The sequence below is a fragment of the Pocillopora verrucosa genome, chromosome 1 (assembly GCF_036669915.1).
Source record: "Pocillopora verrucosa isolate sample1 chromosome 1, ASM3666991v2, whole genome shotgun sequence".
NCBI classification, from domain to species: Eukaryota; Metazoa; Cnidaria; class Anthozoa; order Scleractinia; family Pocilloporidae; genus Pocillopora; species Pocillopora verrucosa.
Window position 1 is genome coordinate 25,800,885 of NC_089312.1, and position 6,000 is coordinate 25,806,884.

Here is a 6,000-nt window from a genome sequence, read left to right on the forward strand (position 1 = left end):
CGTGGGGTTATTTGCACTGCGCAGTCTAATGAGAAGAAAAGGAAGAAGAAATTACAACAGCACGGATTGATAGAAGGTGATAAAAGCGTTTGTCCAGCTGCGGTCTTCAACAAAAGGATCTATTTCGTCTAAATTTTCTGTTCAATTCTGACACGCTCTGAGTCCGGCATTGATGTCATCGGATTTCCTCATTTCGAAATTCAATAAATACATATATAGCCACTTTTCATTTTTAATCGCTTATAAAAGGACTTATGTATCTCTGACTGTGTCTGATTCATCAGTTTATTTTGAAGCTAGCGCCAGTTGGAATAACTTTTCAAATTACCGAATTGCAGGGGACAACTATAAAATACGACACGGGTCGCAACTGAACCGCAATGGAAATTCGCACCGAACTGATAATTCTCTCACTTTGCTTCGCGTGGTTTTAAGGTTTTCTATGTAAGTGTTGTTGTGTATCAATTCAAATACAGGTCATTGCATGAGACAGTGGGGGCAACTACAGCGTAGATGCTATCGAGCGGAAAACGTTTTTTTGATCTTGAATGACATGGGAGATACGAAGAAGCACTGTCCGTCCAATACATAATTTCCTACTTTCAGAGTACGACGTGGGACAGATGCTAATGTGTTAATCAGAATCATTGGCACAAAGAGGTCGACCGCTGAAAAGAAGCTGGTGGGCCCAAGAGATCCTTTTGAGAAAGGAAGGTAGGATTTAACTATTACCTAAACAGGAGCCGGAGTCAAATATCCAACCTGAAAAAAGTGTAGAATATTGCTTGAGAAATATACTTTGCTGTCCTCATTTAGTTTTAAGCTGACTTATATCAGTTTTTTTTCTACAACAATTGAAATGTGTGGATAAAAAAAGGAATTAAAATAAAAAATATATTTAGTTATGTGGTAAGAAAAGGATTGAAGGCTTTCGATCGAGAGAGGAAATGTTCCCCTTGAACAAACAGAAGAACGTTATTGACATAATGAAGGTTTTCGTATAAATTCTAAGGTAGATTGATGAAGATATAATCTACGTCACAGAATATTTATTTCACCCATACTCTTGGATTTCCAGAACTGACCAATTCTCTGTACCGAACGTTGCTGATATAGGAGATATCACCGCCATAGCTCTGAAAAGAGATGAAGACGGCTGGTTCCCAAAGTGACAGCTTGATCGCGTAAGTGAATAGTACATTAATCTCTTTCTCAAGGGGAATGCTAACAAAAACGAAGAAATTCGCTGTCAAATGTTGTCCGACTCCCCGTCAAGACTAAATAGGAAAAGTAGATACTAATCAATTTTATCATATCATGTTTATCTGGACTTCCATTCATGGGTGCAGATATTATTCAATAGTCTATTAAATAGAGGTTTGCTTTGGGGGAGAGATGATGCAACAATTTCAAGGGGGCTAAACGAGAACCTCCAATAGAGGTCTCGCACTAACGTTTTACTGATCTTTGAAGACACGTTGGGTCATTCTGTTGTCTGAGAAAAAATAGGTTTAGACGGGTGAAGGGTGGTAAATGTTTTCCAATACTTCCCTTCGCCATGTCAATTAGTTCTTTATGTGCGCATAGCTTTACCACTCCTAAATGGGTCATTTTGAGGGAAATTTAGCGAGACCCTTTAACTTTTTTTTTTTAACACACTTGTTGCTATGATATAGCAATTACAACTTGAAAAATGATGAACTATGCAAACTCCCCTCTCCCCCCTCCCACCACAATAGCACAAGTGGAAACAGAGGTATTGTGAGATTAATATGACTGACACAATTTACTGAAGTCGTCATCGGGAACTTTCTCGAGATGGCTGTACATCTTAGGTTTTAGACAAATTATAAACTTTCGTAGGTCCATTAGCACATTAGATCCCTAGATAAAGAACCCCGCAAGCTTTACAGCTTTTAATAACTATCGTTTTAAAGTCGAGGATTTGATTGATTGGAACTCGTTCCCACTCTCTGACATCACTTCTACTCGTACTTTAGGGGGAGCGTAAAATACAATTTTTCTTGCTTTAATTCATAAACTTTTGGTAATTCCGAAGAGTATTTATATCATAGACTTAAAAAATATTCATTTCATTTATATTTAAAGACTTTTCCGCAGTAGACGTAAATAGGGTACTGTGTGGGTACAATTGTAATTTCATAGCCAGACCTTAGGAAACTCATTGCCTTTCATTTGTGTTACTGATTCTTGTAAAAGGAAGCGAATTCTCAGAAGTGGCTGCGGTTCGACCACAATAACTGGACAGAAACTAACAAGTGGTTTAAAATCCAAGGTATATATTTTTCCTTGGACATTACCAGTTCCTCGAAGCGAACAATTTGCCTCGAGCTTCGCTCTCGGAAAATTGTTCGCTTCCCGGAACAGATAATGTCTAAGGACAAATATTCGAGTATATATTTTTTCGCGCCAATTGAGGCTGTTGTCTATTTATTAGCGGTACACATAGATCTCATTGCCTCAGCGGGTAAAGTATGGTTCCCCCTAACTAATATATCCTTTGTTATTTATAAAAGACTCAAACTGGATTTTTTTGATACTTTCTTTGGTATTTCTCCAGTTACCTGTGAACCAGGTTTCCGAAAGAATAAAACCAGTGGAGTTTGTTTTGGACGGGAGTTGATACTTATCAAAAAATTACAGCTATAATTTACACTCGCAAACTATATCGATAATTCAGCAACTTGAGAAAGGGTTTACTGCAAGATTTAGAAGAGCCTCTTTTGGTCCTTTTTTTTTTTTTAGCAATCTCTGGATCACGTCCCGTAACACGAACCTCCGGTGGTTCCGAGGCACCTCAAGGAGCCTGGCCGTGGCAAGCCATGCTGAAGTTCACAGTTTATGACTGTACAACGTTCTGTGGAGGTTCCCTTATATTGCTTCGATGAGTTCTTACCACAGCTTACTGTATTTATGGGAAGAAGACGTCAAACATCTTTGGCATCAGATGTACTCTAACATTAGGTACTTAAGAGAATGCGTTGATGAAACAATAGCTTAGAATCAATATGCATATTTGAAGAATAAATTGCAGGCTGTGTTACACAAAGATACGATACCACCTGTAAATAACCACATAGCAGACATCAGATAACTTATGGGAACATCTTAATAACACTGAAACTAGAATGGGCTCTAACGGTTATACATTATACAATTATGCACCAATTCGAGGTATTGTGTGTCATTCAATTGAAAAGGTGACTTTATTTAAAGTTTTGGTTTCAGTTAAATAATATCGACATGTTGAAGTGATCGTTCAACCAGGCAATGCAGAATGAAAACATAACCGCAAGGTAACACACAAACCTGTTGCATGACACCCCCAAGTGTCAGTATGACATATATATATATATATATATATATATATATATATATATATATATATCCACAGGTTATAAGAATAAGATAATAGCAATCTTTGAAAAGATGAACAATGTACTACCACAGATTAATGGTAACAGAAAACGCATGATTAATATCAGTTACATAATGAAACAGATATAAAATGATATCCAAATTAATACAGATTACATAAAAATAACCAAATCAAAGAAAACCCTTGAATATTATCACAACTACTGGAACAATATATTGAAACTAGATAGAAATAGTAGAGATAGTAAGTTTTAAGCTCGGTAAAGAATTAATCTGAGTCCCCATGAGGAATCAAACCTCAGATCTTCGGATTTGCGCTCCGATGCTCTACCACTGAGCCACAGAGACTGGAAGACTGGAATTCAAATCACTAAGCAATGATTATGAAATAACAATTGAGCGAGTAAAGATGAAAATAGATTACGAGAAATTTATTATAGAGAATGATTATTTATTTTCAAATCAAAGGAGTCTTTGATGGTGCATTTGAGGTACATTCATAATATTATTGAATAATAAATAATTATATATAGTTTATATTATTGAAACCAATCTGCAAAGGGACATTTTATCTTTTAGTACAGAGGATTTAAAACAGAATATGAAAATAGCTTAAACGGTAGACAAAATAGAAGAGAACAGTAAAGCTCTCAAGAGATTCACCGAATCATTTGAAATTATTATTAGGAATTACAATGATGCTTTGAAGCAAATAAACGAAATCAGATTAGCACTAAAACATAAGACTACAAATTAACTGGCAGAATTGAAAGGATTGAAATTTGTAGAAACTCTGGGTGTGACACTTGTTGTTTGCTATCTAAAGGATTTGGTTGAACTTTTAAATCTAGTGATAAACACTTTCTGAATATTGTTATTTATCATCTAACAAGAGGTTCCTCAAGCAAATCACAAGACAACTTCAGAGCAAAAGATCTGGAGTTTGTTCATCAGCAGATCAATCACAGTAAGAGACAACTTCAACTGTGAGTTTGAAAATGGCAGATCTTTTGTTTTGAAAAAATGTTGGGAGGTCCAGGTTGAGTTCATTTCACTCTAAAAGAAAATTAAAAAAAAAACATTGTGGGGATATTAAGAGCAGAACTTAAAATACTGAGAGTTCTATGCTCTCATCTCAGTCCTTAACAGTTATAGAAAAGAAGCTGTTTCAATGATGCTGGGAGTTATGACATGCTCTTAACATGCCTATTATACAGTTATATATTACCTTTGTTTCCAGACGTTCCAACTTTTGCTTCTTGGCTCTCAGCTCTTTCGCCTTTTCTGCAATTTTAAGATTTTCTGCAATAATTTTCTCAGACTGCCTGACTGCTTCTTCCCTTTTCTGCTTATGCACCGCCATAAAGGCACCCACTTGAAACCTCCTGTACTTCCTCATCCTTGGGCCACATTCTGCCATGGTTCTCTGTGGACATGGAAAGGACCTTAGATATTGAGGGCTATGCCCATTTTGGTGTCTTTCTAAGTCTTTGAATAGATTGTTCAAGTGCGGTTTCGAATCAAGTCATAAAGCAGAACCAACATTTCCACACTTGCACTGACAAAATATTCACCATTTACAAGACCCTTTCCGAGTCTTTGTAGGGATTGTTTGAGAATTTCTGCTCACAAATTGTTGTTCTCAAAGGCACCTTCTTCTATTTCTTCACTCTTAATATCTAAATCTTTATTCTCCAACTCATCATCCTCCAGAACTTTTTCACGAACCAAATGTGGTAAGAAAAAAAAAAAACCTACCCATGTTTGGTAGCAAACGAAAGGTCTTGGATCCCTCTTCCAAGATGGCTTCCCGGTATTTACCTTCCAACCTCAGAGGGCCCTCTGAGAAGGACTAAAAAACGGGCGACCCTAAAAGCCGGAACGGCGGAATGGCCGAATGGCGGAATGGCGGAAAATGACCCCAAATCCAAAAACACGGAACGGCGGAAAATGACCCCAAATCCTAAAGCACGGAACGGCGGAAAATGACACCAAATCCTAAAGCACGGAACGGGGGAAAATGACCTTAGATCCTAAAACATCGAACGGCGGAAAATGACCCCAAATCCTAAAACACGGAACGGATGTCAGGGCATGTTGCACAAATTTTGTACAAAGACACCAAGCGCTTGGTTCATTTATCCCCACGACGATAACGCGCGTGACTAAAATTAAGTGTTATTAATTTTTTTCTTTTACTGAGTGGTATTAATAATAATGAACCATTATGCATGAAAGATAGCTGCGTTTTCACGTTGTTAACCTGTTTAGTTACCTTTTGTTATGCAAAATTTGCCATGAGTTTTAGTCGCGGCATAAAAAGTCGCACAACACCAAAACACCACCATCCTACTGTGAAATTTACGGCTTACATATCAGCGGAAGAAATTAACTTTCTGGACAAAAAAGAGGCTATTTCACCAATTCGTTAAGCGGATTTCTTCTGTTCCTCAACAAATTGCAGATCGTCAACTATATGGCGTTTAAATTGCCCTTTCTGAAAGGGAAGTGTAATTCAGACGGATCTTTGGATTGTCATGGTTTACCATTATTCGAGTGGAAGCAGTTGCGAGACAAAGAAGAGGCTATCGGTCGAGGATC

At 37.3% G+C, this 6,000-nt stretch overlaps 1 non-coding gene across 1 annotated transcript; it reads right to left on the minus strand.

Annotated features, from left to right (window-relative positions):
* Nucleotides 1-3,675: 3,675 nt before the first annotated feature.
* On the minus strand, nt 3,676-3,747 carry Trnac-aca (transfer RNA cysteine (anticodon ACA)). The gene has a single exon. It is a non-coding gene; the product is annotated as a tRNA-Cys (tRNA).
* Between the last annotated feature and the right edge of the window lie 2,253 nt (nt 3,748-6,000).